Genomic DNA, 16,251 nt, shown 5'->3' with positions numbered 1-16,251 from the left:
TGGACTCTGTCTTTTGCAACTGAGAAGGTGAAATTCTTAGCAAACATCAACTTTGATTCTGCCACTGGAACAGATGGCATTAGCTCTCGTGTCCAAATCACTCTAGAATTTGCCAGGCGTCATTTTCCATCTGCTTGTAAATCTGCCAACATCGCTGCATTACACAAACAGGATACAAAAACCGATCTGTTTAACAACTGACCTATCAACTTGCTTCCAATTAACAGCAAGCTGATGGAATCCATCACCGCATTTGACATAAAATCCTTCCTTTTCTCCAACAGCCTCATTTCCGGTCATCAATTTGGTTTCAGACCGGGTCACCCAACATTGGACATGCTGCTTCTACTCTTCCAATAATGGATGAAGGGCCTCAATGTCAGACAAAAGATTTCAGTATGTCCATCTTCCTGGACATATCTTGAGCGATCGATGCAGTCCGGCATCTGGACTTGCTCTGCAAACTGTCCACCTATGGAATCCAAAGCCACCTCCGCTCTTGTGTTACTGACATCCTCTACTCTCGTAGCCAACGTGTGACTCCCAATATAATGCTGTCATCTCCTCTACCTGTCAAGGATGGAGTGTCCCAAGACAGTGTTCTGTTCTGCAAGTACAGTCCTATTTATAATTTTAATCAATGATCCCTCTGACTATCTAGAAAATCCTCCTTATCTATTTGTTGATTTACTCCACCCTCTGTCGTGACATCTCTCATCATTCAAATAAGCAGGCAACAGGCTCTTCAATCTCTTCAGACCTTGAAAGAATCACAAACTGGTCAAACAGGTCTTTAAAACAGCTGTTCACCACCATCTCTTATCTTCCCCCATCCAAAACCTTGATCTTTTCTACCCCCGCTAATTCACCTCAGATCCACTTTTTTGAAATTCCAACTTCTTTCCTGGAAGTCCTCGCAGTGTCCATATGTTTTATACCTCTCCCACCTCCCCCCAAACCCTCTCCCTCCCACATTTCTCTCGATGTCCCTGCTCTCAAATGTTGTGTTTGTGTCCTTCCCACTCTCTCCCCATCTTGTCTACCGCTCCCCTTATTTTGTGTTTTATGTGTCGGTTTGACTTTCTGTGTGATTAATGTTCGCTCTTTCACGAGACTAGAACTTGTATACAAAAAAAATAAAATAAAAAAAACACTTCGAATACCCTTCGATATACTTTGTCAACAGTTCAGTCAATGTCTTGATCCTCACTATTAGCCATGATCTTTCTTGAGCAAACTAAATGTCAAAGTTGCTCTCCAAAGCCAGCCGCAGACTGGGCAATGGGCATCCTCAGTTGCACAAAGTAATTCCTTGGCACATCTGTACTCCTATCAATCTACAAGGCCTTCATCTGCAGCTTGATGGAGTACTGCTCTCCCCTCTGGGCTGGTGCCGCAACCATGCTCATCTACACACCGTGAAAGCCAAGGCCTTCAATATCTTTGCAATCTCCTGCAATTAAGCTGAGTCTATGGGTCTAACACTTTCTCATCACAGACAGGTCGATGGTCCCTTTGTCTTCTACCGCCACCTTTTTGATCTTGCACCCTCTGCAGTTTCTTTGTAGTCCCTCCAGGTTTCTACATGATGCATATGGTCCACCATCAACCACCATCTGGTGAAACTCCCAAAATCCATAATCACTTCTCACTCATTCGTCCGTCTTTATTCCTGCCTGTGGAAGCAACTTCCATTTATTATCTTCAATCTCATTCTTCCCTCCAGGTCTTCAAGACAGCTGTTCACCACCATCTCAGATCATCCCCCATCCAAAACTATGATCTGTTCTACCTCGTTAAATCATCTTCCCCTGCTCCTCCCACAATTTCGAGTTTTTCCTTCCTGCGAATTTTCTCCTGTATCTATTTTGTTCCCCACCTCCCACTGTCCCTCATCGTTACCCACATCCCTTGTTGTCCATCTCCATCTATTTTGTTCATCGGCCCTGCTGTTGGCATCGCTGCTCTTTCTGCCCTTCCTTTTGTTCTGTTGCATTCTCCTTTGTTTTGTATTTTAGATATTCCCTGAGCCTCGACTTTGCATTACAAAAAGTATGCTGTGTTTTCAGAAAGAATGTAATATATGTTAGTACTCATTTTTAGACATTCTCTCATTGTGTCTTTTGTAGATAGGATATTAAGCTTTTATACAATGGCCAAATTGCAAGTTGCTGCCTCGACTACTACTGGAAAAACAATGGCAAATCAATCTATATTATCCCGAATAAAATAAACTGCTTCTGCAGCGCAGCATCTGTTGGTAATGGTATTGATAGAACACTCACGCACACACAACAGGATCCCACAAAGCTGTTTAGTCTGCGTTCGATTCTCCGCGCTGACTATAAAATATTTGACCAATCCTTCACAGGCCAGGTGTTACATCAATAAGTGCACCATCCATCAATGAGGTGTTAAGATGGGGTCCTATCTCTTTGCATTTGTTGGTCAACCTTGATGACCTCGGACTGGACGAGTTATTGCCAGCACATTGGCTAAACATTCCTCCCTTGTAATGTTCAGGGGCAACTGCGTCACTGGTACAGCTGCTCCGCAACGATAGATCAGTGGCACAGCCATAACCCCCAGGTCAAATCTGTAATCGAATCCTGCTGGAATACACATTTGTGAAGAACAAATACCAAGGTATTATATTAATATGTAAGATATCATATATGTATCATATATGTAAGAACAAATTCCCCATTTGGGGAACTTCAGTATGTTTGTTCTCTTGCAATGGAATCTGTGTGTGCTATGCCTGGGCCAGACAGACTGGTTCAACCAACTGAGGGGTGACGTAGAAACCATCTTTTCTGGCATAATTCCATATTCCAGGATGTTGCCGGTCATCTAGCTCCAGATGTCTTCGCGTGCCACCTCTAGATCGCAACTCGCATGAGTTCCCCAGCTGGATAGTAACATAATTGGTTTCCGACATTTGGCCAGGGTACTGTCTTTGTAAAGCCAGGGCCACGAGGGAGGGTAAGTACTGTCTTTGTAAAGTGTTCACAACCTGGCATACGGTGGTGGTCTTGTGGGCATTATAGACTGGAATTCAAGAGGATCAACTGTGGCTGAAGGCAATAACATAAAGTTATGGATTCGAAGCTTCTAGAGCCTGTGCTAGTTTCAGGAGAATTACTATGTTCCTATTTGGATTTGCCAGTAAAATCTCAGCTGGGTCATTGTTGACCTTCAGAGAGGGAGATAATCTACCTTCCCTGCCTCGGATTGATATACATGCGATACCAGTCTACACTTTGTACTTGGCTATGAATTCCCAAAAGGCAACTTAATAAGGGGCAAATAAATGTTACCTATGATGAGGCAGTGTCACCTCTCACCTGGGATCAAATTATGTGGCAATATTACTAAGCCTTGCCGGTGATGTATCGGGCTCGTTAATTTTGATCATTATTCACTTTTAAATGAAGGTTCAGGTTATCAGATGAACATTTAAGCACAGAATGATTGCACTGTTACCACTGTGGATGGAGTAATTCATCGGCCAGGTATCTGGCTGGCCGGTTGGCAGAGGTGATGGATGGCAAGTGCAGAAACACAGCATAAATGATGCAGTGGAAAACACACCCCACCATGAACTTTATGTCCAAGGTCGATTACCAAGCAAGTTTTGGCCCTTCCAAAGACTGTGATGGATTGGACAGCTTTTGTGTGAAATGGAAGTTTAGGATATTACCTGGAGGAGATATTACCATCAAGCTGTGATAGAAAAATCGCACTCAGAAATTGACGAAGCAATCATTCAGAGCTGCCTTAGAGTCATGAAAAAGTGCTTTCGTGATATCATACTGTCATGGAGTTGTCATCTCCTGGTGAAAGGATTTGATTTGGCGATGCCACACTTTGGATATCTGATGACAAGGATTTTCAAGCATCCGGTGTAAATGTTTATCATCCGGTGGGGGTATCAAACCCACACTAGACAGATCAATGAACATATGTCACCCACAGGGTGAACCGTATCTTGCCAAAATGTGAAAATTCCGTTTTTTCGTCATGACGTCATCAAATGACGTCATAGCGTCAAACTGTTTACAGATCTGGGAAGCACTCATCAAGGGCATTCATATGAGGTATTACTCGATATGGTACCTACGATTTCAAAATTTGACCTTGGGGTCAATAATTTTCGACCTCCAGCGCTAACCATGAAGGTCAAGGCCGATCGCCACCAAAAACTAATCAGCTGAGCGCCGGACCATATACTAGATTCCCATGAAGTTTGGAGACGATCCGATCAAAGTTACTCAAAAAATTAGTGTTTCGTCGACCTCCATGATTGACCACAAAGTGACCTTGACCTTTGACCTTGACCTTCAAAATTTTGTGTGCTGAAGGGTATCTCTATAGGACTCTGATATGCGAAGTTACAGGAGTTTCCAATAATAACTGTGGTCTACAGAGTGATCTAAACGTGAAAAAAAAAAGATTAACCACAAACAAAAAAACAAACAAACATACAAGCTGACTAATACATCTTGCAAAAACTTCGTTTTGGCAAGATAAAAAGTGAGTATACTTCGTCTGAGCCATTCTGATAATAAAACAGAATTATCGAAATATTGAAGAGCAACTACAAGCATAATATGTGAATGTTGACTTTATCCAGCTGAATCTATTGAGACTAATTTTCTTACATGTGGGAGTATTTTATCCAAAGAAGACTGCAGCTACCTTAATTTAAATCTCACACGCACATGACACATCTGCCAACTGTCACCTCAAGACAGAGACAATCCGTTTACATAGACATAAAGAAACACAGAAACGCTCCAAGAAAGGATATTTTGCACTAGCATACCTAGGGTCACAAGAAACTGAACGTCTGGTCGTTCAACTCCGGGGCGTTACCGTGCTAGTGCAAAAAAGGTCGTGATTTTCGATGCATGCCAAGAAAAAAAGAGAAAAATCACGTTTTCTGCTCCTGTGATGTCAGAAAATGGGCTCACGGTGTATAACTTTCACTGAAATGATGCTTACACATGTCTTCGAACACAAACGTAAAGATAATTGTGATCAGATCACCTTTTGGGGTAGCTTTTTATATACCCACTCCCAAAATAAGTGATTTTTTACATTCACTTGGATCATTTTACAAGTTTGGGGCCACTTTAGAAGTATTTCCAAGAGACAAAATTACCCACAATCCCATTTGAAAAACTGCCCAAGTGCATTTTAAGGGGTCAAGCATATCTTCATGTGGAAAAATTAAAAAATTATAGCGAATCTCCCTAAACCGACCCCGTAACCGCTAAATGACACAATTCGCTCGTTTAAGTACTTCATTCCATGTGGTGTGGATTATTAGGCTTACAGGAAGTAAATGTTGCCTGCATTATACATATATGTTTTTGGACGCTATAAGGCAGGGTTGCAATGTGTTAACATTTTATACCTCTTTTATACTGGTTGCTGGTTGGAGACATCTAATCAGGTTTTTATCTTTGCAGGTTTTGCTGATTCAGTTCTCATTCATCAATGACTGTATCATCCATTGCTGCTGTGAAACAGAAAACCAGACTAACAATTTACTGGTAAAACTTGGGGGAAAATTGAAAAACGTGCCACATTCTACTTAGCAAAACCTGATTCCAAGTACCATTCGTTATCAGGAAAAAATACAAAAATTCAAATTCTGAGGGTATCATTCGGCAAGCTATACATCATTTACATCAGTCCTGTCATCAGCTTTGTCCTCTGCATCATCCACGCCATCAATGTCTTCATCAGAACCTAACCTCAGAAGTGTCACCAATGACATCACTGTTTCATTATCTGGGGGTATTTGATGATGTTCACTTGTTTTGCAACATAAAGTGTATAAAAGTCAACCAGAAAAAATAATATCCAAACAGTTGCACGCTTGATTCAGCTGAGAGATACCGGTATATCAAAGACCTGCCACAAGGACATGGGGATTCTGAGCGAAGGTGGGTAATATTGACTTTCATGCTTAGGAAGTCAGATACTATAACAAACGTAGATAGGATTATGCTGATTCCCTCAAAAAGAAAGCGACCAAAAAAATAAAGAGAGACCAGTACCACAAAGCATACGAGGAATTATATGAAGAGGTTCAGTAGGACGTGGTGAAGGGCAACCGCCCATTGTTGGCTAGGGATGTGTATCGTTTATTCTGTGGCATTGGCGGGCAATGCCAATTGCGCTGATCTTGGGTTCGCGCTGATCAAAATGGCAGTGATATGCCTTGCTACAGAACTGTATTAAACAAAGTTCAGACCCATTTCGTTGACAACCTCTCTTCCATAAGACCATATAATCGATTGGGGCTCATCATCCTTTCCTCCCAAATGACAGAGAAAGACGCTATCTTGATGGCAAAAATGAGTGATGATGAGCAGGCGGATATTCTCCTGCCTGAGGCTGCACAATTTTGAGAAGCATCCTGCTCGAATTAAAAAAGAATGCCAACCATTTCCCCCTCACTCTGAACACAGAGCACTTCCAGAAGGAACAGGCATCAACTCCTGAAAAATGCGTCAAGTTCATACTCGATGTCATTAGCTAAGATTCTAGCGATCCAAATGAGCAGGACACAAGAGTTGCTCAGTCTATCAGTGACAACCTGCTATACAATACCACCAAAGGGCACATTAACCCAGCAAAGCATCTCTGCAATGGAGTGAGTGTGAAGAGCATGATAGGTAGTGAGAAAATCTGCAAAATTCTGCATGGACTTCGACATGCACTACCATGTACCCAGGAGGGCAAAATAGTTACCGAGATGGCAGAGGAGATTACTTGCAAAGATCGTGCTACACCAGATGGAATTTGCGTAGAGTCTGGTCTTGCTACGGAAATTGACTGGGACAACTACGATGAAACCACTTCTCCTCTCAAGGGGCTGCATATGATACTATGGGAATTGGAACCCAGAATATGAAATATACATCGCACCCCAATAGTGTAAGCCGCACTCCTGAAGGTGAAGGAAAGAGCCAGGAAGAAAGAAAAGATGGTGGTGTCAAACAGCAGTAAGATGGTGGTGTCAAACAGCAGTGGAGAAAATGTCTCCATACAGAGAACAGACGTTCGCTACCAAATTCAACTTCCAGCGATCAGAATAGCGGGACCTACTCTGGAATCTGACATGGATGCACAATAATGCTGCCCCGATGTGGAGAGGCTGGAATTATTTGACAACCTTTGACCCCTTGACAATCCAGAAAATTGGTCACATGGAGAACATCCAATTACCTCCCACCAGACTTGATGTTGTTCAACACACGATGATCCAGTCTCACAAATCAAGGTCACATATGATTGGGCTATCTCTAAGCTGGTTGGCTATGAGAATCCAAAAGCTGGAGAGTCCTAAATTTGAACATATATTCATATCACAGGGCCCCTTCCACTTAGAATAATCATTTTTCATTGGACTTGGATACTTCATTGAAGACTCAGGATTACCACAGCTACTCCGCGATGCAGGTATTCTGGGATCAGGCTCTTTGAATGGTTTCCTAAATGGCAAGCATTGTGCCCAGAGCACTCGACTCCATATTCTTGCTGGCTATGTCCGCGCTCCTGGAGCTGCACATGGAGCAGTCCATCGCAGAGAGGGCCCGGTGCCCAATCAGCTTTGTGATCTTATATCAAAAGCTGAATCAAACCCATGTGGATGACCTTCTGGACAGTGACCTGCTCTTTCTCAACTTCTTCAACAAGTATGAGAAATTATCAGAAACAACTCAAGACTGTGGCCACAGGAAAACTGCTCAATACTTGATCAAGTATGTTGATAATGTTCATCATTACCTGGTCTTTGAACAAGGGTGCCAGACAAATAATGTTGATCTATATACATGTGGGGTTGGCCTGATTCTACATGTCTTGTGGTTACCAAGTGTCCCAACTAAAAAAGATGGACTGTCAAGGCTTATCTCAAGTAAGTTATTGAGTCCTGCAACAAAAGTCCTGGAGTAGAAGTTCAAGTGCATCAACCTTATTGTGCATTGATGGGTGCACCATGTGTGTCTAAAACCGCCATCCCATGACATGCTTTTTAATGTTATTTCCTTTGTAATCCGTCTTCTATGTGCTTTTAAGTATTCTGACAGCCATTAAGCACCAGTTCAGGCAGGAAAACTCCACAATGTCACACTGGCTATCAGCATGAACAGGATGAAATGTCAGGGAATGGTTGCCCAACAACAGACTGAGTATGGGCTAATGGTGGCCAAGTGGGGAGGGGTTAAGAGCATCATGGATGTGAGTGTGAGGCAAACCTATATATACAAGCGTTACGCCTAGGTCCCCCGTCGGGGAAGTGATGTGAGTTGACAAAGTGGAACACGCAGAAAACATGCTATGATATGATATTTCGCTCACAAGGGTCAGACAAACATGGAGGCGGCCATCTTGGATTTTGACGTGGCGACCCAATTTTCAATAGCGTTCTTCCTTATGCCTAGATACACCCACACACCAGAAGGTACTTCGCTTATTTTTCAAGATATTTCGCTCACAAGGTTCAGACATATATATGGTGGCGGCCGTCCTGGATTTTGACGTGGCGACCCACTTTACAATAGCGGCCTTCCTTATGCCGAGATACACCCACACACCAAATTAGAAGTTGGTACTTCGCTTATCTTTCAAGATATTCTTCTCACAAGATTCAGACATACATGGCGGCGGCCATCTTGGATTTTGACGTGGCGACCCAATTTTAAACAGCGTTCTTCCATGTGCCTAGATACACCCACACACCAGATTAGAAGTTGGTACTTCGCTTATTTTTCGAGATATTTCACTCACAAGGTTCAGACATATATATGGTGGCGGCCATCTTGGATTTTGACGTGGCAACCCAATTTTCAATAGCGTTCTTCCTTATGCCTAGATACACCCACACACCAAATTAGATGTTGGTACTTCGCTTATCTTTCAAGATATTCTTCTCACAAGGTTCAGACATACATGGCGGTGGCCATCTTGGATTTTGACGTGGCATCCCAATTTTCAATAGCGATCGTCCTTATGCCGAGATACACCCAAACACCAGATTAGAAGTTGGTACTTCGCTTATTTTTCAAGATATTCATCTCACAAGGTTCAGACATAAATGGCGGCGGCCATCTTGGCTTTTGACGTGGCGACCCGATTTTAAACAGCTTTCTTCCTTATGCCGAGATACACCCACATACCAGATTAGACGTTGGTACTTCGCTTATTTTTCGAGATATTTCGCTCACAAGTTTCAGACATATATATGGTGGCGGCCATCTTGGATTTTGACCTGGCGACCCAATTTTCAATAGCTTTCGTCCTTATGCCGAGATACACCCACACACCAAATTAGAAGTTGGTACTTCGCTTATTTTTCAAGATATTCATCTCACAAGGTTCAGACATACATGGCGGCGGCTATCTTGCATTTTGACGTGGCAACCCAATTTTCAACAACTTTCGTCCTTATGACGGGATACACCCACACACCAAATTAGAAGTTGGTACTTCGCTTATTTTTCAAGATATTCATCTCACAAGGTTCAGACATATATATGGTGGCGGCCATCTTGGATTTTGACGTGGCGACCCAATTTTCAATAGTGTTCGTCCTTATGCCTAGATACACCCACATACCAGATTAGAAGTTTGTACTTCGCTTATTTTTCAAGATATGCAGGTTACAAGGTTCAGACATACATGGTATCAGACATACATGGCGGCGGCCATCTTGGATTTTGACGTGGGTTGCACCCACACACCAAATTCGAATGCGGTCCTTCGCTTACGCATGCATGCACGCACGCCCACACACACGCACGCCGCACGCACGCCCGCACGCACGCACTCACGGACGGACACACGGACGGAGGGGAAAGCCATAGTCCCCCTTTCGCTCCGCTGAGCGACGGGGGACAAAAAGAGTGTGCTGCAAACATGGAGGAGCCAGATGCATGTGGAGTCTGCTGTGAAGCGTGCATGTGAGCTACAATGGGGTTTCTCTCCGAAGCAAACCTTTACCGCCGCAGCCTCCAGCCATGCCCACTTTCACCATCGAGCCGGTTTCTGTCTGTCACACGAACTGTTCACTGCTAGGCCGTGTCTCCACTTGGATCAAGTTACGTCCTGCCGGACGCAGTTTGCGGTATTTCTGTTCTGTCATTCTCTTGTCTACCTACTGAGGAGTGACTGAGGCCTTAAACTTAGGCTAATTAAGGAATCTTTGTTTATTTGTTGGCTCAGGGAGCATTGAAATTGCTTGTGTTGCTTGCTTTTGTATTAACGCCCCCATGTTCTCAAAATACCATGATAAAATCACTTTGGTCTCTGGGTGAATTTGAGTGTCTCGATCGCCAGTTTAGTTATAAACATTCTTTAAGGGACAGATTGGGTTCAAGTGATTAGCTCCCAGGACAAGACCGTGCCTGTGTCCAGATATTTTTCTCAGATGGCTCATTATTGTGAACAGACACACAGACATTGATTAGCGCGGCGCCTGGTTGACTCTGGTATTCCATTGGAGCAAGGTGTCGTGGTAAACAGGCCCGTGGTCCATCTCGGAGGAACTGCATCAACTGCTTGAAGTGGTTCGTCACATTCAGACCGGGCAACTGGGACGAGTCTGGTGACTACAACAATATAATAAAATGAATTTCAATTCGCAACGTTCGGGTTATCCTGGTTATTGTTTGCATGAGTCCAGAGCTCACGATGCTGTGCCCGCAGGTTAAAATCCCATATATTGTGTTGATTTATGTCATGCAATACTATTGCAGTTCATGTAAAAGTCTAATGATGTTCCCTAATGTATTCCGCCTACATGTGATGTGCGAGCTCCTCAACGAGCCTTGGATGACTGTTATCAAAATAGCCAAATAGATAAACCTAATTATTATAGATTTTAAAACAAATTGCCAGTAATTAGTGTTGATGTACAATGGGGTTTAAGGAATTGTTTTTTTGTTTTTTTTTAAAGAATAATTTTATTTTTGAATGTATGAGAAACATGCCATCGATTTCTATGGAAGTGATTGCATTAGGTGTAAAACATGATGTCTTTCGCCATCCTTCTATATCTCATAAGATAAAGGAAAAGCAGATGCAGGAAAGGCAATTCTACATTTCCAGTATGTGCCATTATATTGTACCGTACATCATAAATCGAGATAATATTTATACCTAAACAAATTATACAATTGATATGTATGACTACAGATTACATGCTATTTGCCTGCCATGAATGCCATACTTTAGTGTGTGTATGTTTCTTCGAGGGGGCTGAGGGATGTGGGGAGTGGGAATGGAAGGAAGAGATGGATGGTTCGGGGCTTACGTGAAAGGAATTAGAAAAAGCACATGTGCTTCCGAGGCCACACCGTAATCTCAGTAGCCTATTCCTACAAGCCATTTATATCCTTCTAATTCTTCTGCCTCGAGGTGCTTATCTCATTCTCTTTTAAACTGGTAACTGTCCTCACTCCCACAACTCTTTCTTTCTGGTAAACCTTTACATACATATAGCATATGGAAATATGTATTTGGGAATACAATGGCAAACCATACATTATAATTCTACATTATAAATACCGGGAAAAATCCCAGCACCTTCGGAAATCTTCTGGAAGTGAAAATTTACATAGAAAACCATAGACGCATATGTAAAAACAAAACAAAAAACCTCAATTGATATCTAGCATTTGAAAATTGAAATTACTCCCACCAGGGAGTAATGCATTCGATCGTGTCCGTGTGTGTGTGTGTGTGTGTGTGTGTTCGTGTGGTTGTGAACAAGATATCTGGAAAAGTTCTGAACGGATTTGGATGAAAGTTGGTGGGATGATTGCCCTTGGGATAAGGAAGAATTGATTCGTTTTTGGTGAAGCTCAGGATATTATTCCGGATCCAGGAATTTTTTGAAGGATTGTTTACCATTGGAAGATAGGGCTCATTTTTTTTAAACATTATCTTCTATATATTCTATATTTAACATTGTGAAATGAAAATAGTTTTCATATTTGTTGTAAATGTAGTTTAGACTCGTGGTTATGCGTTAGGGCGGTGTATTTTGTTAGCGTCATCTTCAAGGTTCTTTTTTTTTCCTAATAAAGTCATATTCTGTCATTTTAAAAACAACCAAGGTGTGTATTCGGTCTCAATGGTTTCATAAAATGTATTGTTTGATACGTATAATGCTTTAAAACTGCTTTTTTTTTTCTTTCTTTTTTTTTTTTACCTCAGAAGAGATCAACATTTACCTCAGCGAATGTCAATCGCGGTGTCAGTATTTGATGAACTTATAAAGACGTAAATGAGTTATAAGTGTGACAAGCCTGTGCACGGGATTCTTCCCAGAAGAATGAATGGTCGCATTAGCTTGTACGACTTAAAATGAGCGAGTTTTGTTTTGACGTTTGGGCCAGTTTTACATGTTGTATCCCTAAGGGCTGAAACGAACGTTTTTCCTGGCTTACAATTTTATTTGAAGTCACACATGCCTCAAAATACACTCACTTATATAGAATTGAATGCTGAATCCGAAAATGTAAGTGAAATTGCCTTGTTTTTTTAAACATGATCTTCTATATATTCTAAATATATATCTGTGCAGTGTCTGTCTTGTGTGGTCTTGTCTTGTGTTGTCACTGAACTACTCCCTCAAACTTTTGTGAAATCGTACTATTCCAACTTGACCCACGGCGGGAGTATGCGCTCTACTGAGTGGCGTTTTAGTTTATACAGTATGTGTAAACTGTGAAATAAAAATCTCAATGAAAATTTACGTTAAAAAACCAGAGACGCATATGTAAAAACAAAACAAACAAGTACAGATACATTCATAGTACACTGCCCCCATGCCAAATAATTAAATGTCCTCCAGTGTGGCATTGCCGGGGCGCCTCTGGCCCGGCAATACCGCCGTGCAGCTCTTAGGGACTGTATGTTGCAGGGAAAGGTGTACAATAATTGAGTGATTAATTGCATAATTAAAATCAACAAGCATTCTGAGTATTGCGCGGCAATACATGTCACATGTCCCCTACCGGCAGTCTGTCGTCCGGTAAACTGTGGGGAAATTACCCAAAGGGTTATTTACCCACAGGTGTCTGAATCGTTCCCAATCGCTAATTACCTCAGGACGGGCTCACCTGTGATTCGCACTCGGGACTTCGATTTATACACCTTGCAGACAGGTCAGCCGAAGCACGAGAAAATACGTTGTTGATAAATAACCTTTCGAGTCGCTAAATATCAGTAATTTATTATATTTTCTCCGGTTCATGATCAATGATCGATGTGTATAATACATATATATGTTGCTCGCTTGGCTCCGCCCCTCCCGAAAGCGCACGCTGTTGACGATCGCGAGACGAGGCTGAGGGCACGTGGTGCGGCTTGAGGAGAACTCTCGAATAAACAAGAGATATCCATTTTTTAATTAAAATATTTTCTCGTTTAATTAACGACATCTGCCAAACCACGGCGCCCTATCGCAAATTCCAAAAGGACATTTTAGTAGATTGACATGCTGAACAGACCTGTGAAGTTTCCCCTTGATTGAATCAAAAATGAGGGAGGAGCTCGGTTTTAAAGGTTCCATGCTTAAAAACGTCATACTCTGAAACCATGTGACGCATGACGTCATGCTCGCTTAATTTTTTGTTCGGCATGGGTATGCAATTCTGCCTGCAAAGTTTGGCCTCGATCTGTTCAGCCGTTGCAGAGAAAAAGGCGTTTTCGTGTTTTCACGAAAAACAATATAGCGGCCGAACCACGTGACCCGGTGACGTCATAATTACCATTAAAATATTCTACTGACCGAGTCCCTCATATGGTCAAATTTTGATCTCAATCGGTCCAATTATTGCAGAGAAAATATTTTTTAAAGGAAATTAAAACTTAAAATGGCACTAAGTTAAGGATCATCAGAATTATCAGAATTCCCAAAGTTCAAAGTGCCATAACTTTGTCAAAAATGATCGAAACGTCGAAACGTCGTATATATATACAGTCATGTGAAAATGTAAGTACACCCCATGTAAAGTTTTGACTTTTTCAACATATTTCAACATACAGCTATTTGATCTTCATTTCAACAATATTGATAGATAAAGGTGATATAATATAACAAATATCATGAAACATTTCCATTTTTGTAGTCCATTGTATAATTTAAATAAACATAAATGCAAATTTCACATGTGGAAAAAGTAAGTACACCCCTACATTTATCACTACTTCAATTACTTAAAATTAGAATCAGGTGCACCAGCTCAGGTTAGAACATCGTTAGAGAGGATCTTGGAGGAACCTGTCTTATTTAAACCTCAGACATTTAGTTTGGTATGCTCTTTGCTGTTGAAGTGTGCGGCGTCACCATGCCGAGATCAAAAGAGCTCTCTGAGGCCTTCAGAAAGAATTTTGTAGATGCCTACGAGTCTGGGAAGGGATTTAAAAAGATCTCCAAACAATTTGAAATCAATCATTCGACTGTCCAGAAGATCATCTACAAGTGGAGAAGATTCCAAACAACTGCCAACTTGTTCAGGGCAGGCCGCCCCAGCAAGTTCAGCCCGGAGAGCAGACCGCAAGATGCTGAAAGAGGTCCCGAAGAACCCCAGAATGCCCTCACGGGACCTACAGGTAGCTCTTGCCACTGTTGATGTCAAAGTGCACGAGTCTACCATGAGAAGAGGCTGCACAAATTTGATCTGCATGGGAGGTGTGCCAGGAGGAAACATTTGCTGTCCATGAAAGAACATCAGGGCAAGACGAAAGTTTGCCAATGAACACCGAGGCAAAGACCAGCACTTCTGAACAATGTGCTCTGGACAGATGAGTCAAAGGTAGAGCTATTTGGCCACAGTACCAGAAGACATGTTTGGCGAAAACCAAAGATAGCATTTGACCACAAGAACCTGATACCAATTGTAAAGCATGGTGGTGGAAATATTATGGTTTTGGGCACCTTTGCTGCAATCAGGCCTGGTCAGCTCACCATCATATAATCCACTATGAATTCTTCATTGTACCAGAGGGTGCTTGAGGATAATGTGAGGCCATCTGTGGAAAGTTGAAGCTCAACCGAAGGTGGACCTTGCAACATGACAATGACCCTAAACATACCAGTAAATCCACCAAGGAATGACTGAAAAGAAAGAAATGGAGGGGTTCTGGAATGGCCAAGTCAAAGCCTGGGTCTAAATCCCATCGAGATGTTGTTGGGTGGATTTGAAACGAGCTGTGCATGCAAGAAACCCCTCAAACATCACACAGCTGAAAGAATCTGCATGGAGGAGTGGGCAAAAATTTCTCCCAGTCGATGGCAGAGACTGGTAGACAGTTATAAGAAACGCCTCCTTGTGGTTGTTTCTGCCAAAGGGGGCAATACCACCTATTAGAGCCAATGGTTGTACTTACTTTTTCCACTTGCGAAATATGCATTTATGTTTATTTAAATTATACAATGGACTACAAAATGTAAATGTTTCATGATATTTGTTATATTGTATCTATCAATATTGTTGAAATGAAGATCAAATAGCTGTATGTTGAAATATGTTGAAAAAGTCAAAACTTTATATGGGGTGTACGTACTTACTTTTTCACATGACTGTATATATATATATATATTTATATATATATATATATATATATATATATATATACGTATATATATATATATATATATATATATATATATATATATATATATATATATATATATATATATACATATATATATATATATATATATATATTATATATATATACGTATATATATATTATATATATATATAATATACATATATATATATATATATATATATATATATATATATATATATACATATATATATATATATATATATATATATATATAAAACAACTTATTGTACAAAACTTAAACATTTCAACAATAACGGAGACATTCCAAAGCTTTTCAGTCTGCTCTCGACAGGGAGAAACATGAACAGAATGAAACAGTGACAAAAAAAGTTGATGATAGAATATTCCAATATTTGGGAAGTGCTATATTGTAAAGAACCAGATATGTGTATATATATATATATATATATATATATATATACCAAGGAATGTATATATATATATATATATATATATATATATATATATATATATATATATATATATATATATATATATATATATATCTATATATATATATCTATATATAATTATATATATATGTATGTACATATATATATATATATATATATATATATATATATA

The 16,251-nt window shown here is 40.8% G+C and overlaps 1 protein-coding gene across 1 annotated transcript in view; it reads right to left on the bottom strand.

Moving 5' to 3' along the window:
* Positions 1-16,251, bottom strand: part of LOC137423229 (sodium/potassium-transporting ATPase subunit beta-1-interacting protein 3) — a 763,631-nt gene that overhangs the window by 133,406 nt on the left and 613,974 nt on the right. The window lies entirely within an intron of this gene.

This window comes from Myxine glutinosa, chromosome 3 (genome assembly GCF_964187855.1).
Source record: "Myxine glutinosa chromosome 3, kmMyxGlut1.1, whole genome shotgun sequence".
NCBI classification, from domain to species: Eukaryota; Metazoa; Chordata; class Myxini; order Myxiniformes; family Myxinidae; genus Myxine; species Myxine glutinosa.
The sequence above is the reverse complement of the archived record's forward strand: the minus strand, read 5'-3'. Positions and strand labels throughout refer to the sequence as shown.